The sequence below is a fragment of the Cynara cardunculus genome (genome assembly GCF_001531365.2).
Source record: "Cynara cardunculus var. scolymus isolate 2C chromosome LG 8, CcrdV1, whole genome shotgun sequence".
NCBI lineage: Eukaryota > Viridiplantae > Streptophyta > Magnoliopsida > Asterales > Asteraceae > Cynara > Cynara cardunculus.
Genome location: NC_037535.1, coordinates 22342635 through 22343763, shown reverse-complemented (window position 1 = coordinate 22343763; position 1129 = coordinate 22342635).

Here is a 1129-nt window from a genome sequence, read left to right as displayed (position 1 = left end):
ACATCAAGATCATTTTCGCTTGATTTCAAGATTTGACGACTGCCCATGAGATTCATTAATTACATATATATATGTTGATTGATGATCTCGCTATGAGTATTATTAATTAGGATCATTTAGTTTAATTAACCCTTGATTAGTGGTAAGGGTTTCGTGTGTTTATCGCCGGAATGTGTCCGTTTGAGTTTGAGTCCGATGGGATCCAAAATAAATCGTGTAGTTTGAGTCTTGTGACGGTGTCACGGTGGTGTATCACCCCCAAGTATCCATGTTAACTAATAATTAAATATTAATTTTTATTTTGAGTAACTTGTTTTTAAAATTTCATTATTATACTTAAGAATTATATAATTTTTATTGATTTTTAGAGTTTTTTTAGTCACGAAAAGTGAGGATGAAAGAGGATAATAAAAGTAATGTGGAATATATAGGGTATATTTCAAATACAACCATGTTTATTTATAAAATCAATGTAATTCAATTAATTAAGATGTTTATAGAAATGATGAAAGTTCATTTATTATGATTTGAATATTTATGGAAGATGATTATGATTCATTTATAAAATCACATATTCATCAAATTAAATGGACGGTTGAAATTAAATTGTATTGGTTGTACAAATATAAATAATTGTATAATATCCAATCCATACATATATATATATATATATATATACATACATATATATATATATACCATATACTAAGAGGAGCAGGTATGTGATGTGCATAATGATAGCAGGCTCTTTCCACTTTTTTCTTTACTCGGTGGGCATGGGGCTATTGGCCCATAGCAACTTATATTTTATTGTCAACTATAATTTGCTTCGTTTGCTTTCTAAAAAAAATACACTTTTAAAATCATTAGAAGTATATTCGGATAATATAATGAGATAAATCTTTATTTCAATTTTAGTTTTTATTATTGTCTATATCGATATAATACGATTTTATATGATTTTTAGAAAGCGGTAATGTTTTTATTTGAATAAAATATAAATTTGAAGATAGCATAATTTTTTTTTAAAATATCGATGTTAATATAAAATTAACTATTTAATAGTTTAAATTTTTTGGTATAACTTATTTAATTCAATTTTTTATTGTAATTTAATTTAAATTTAATA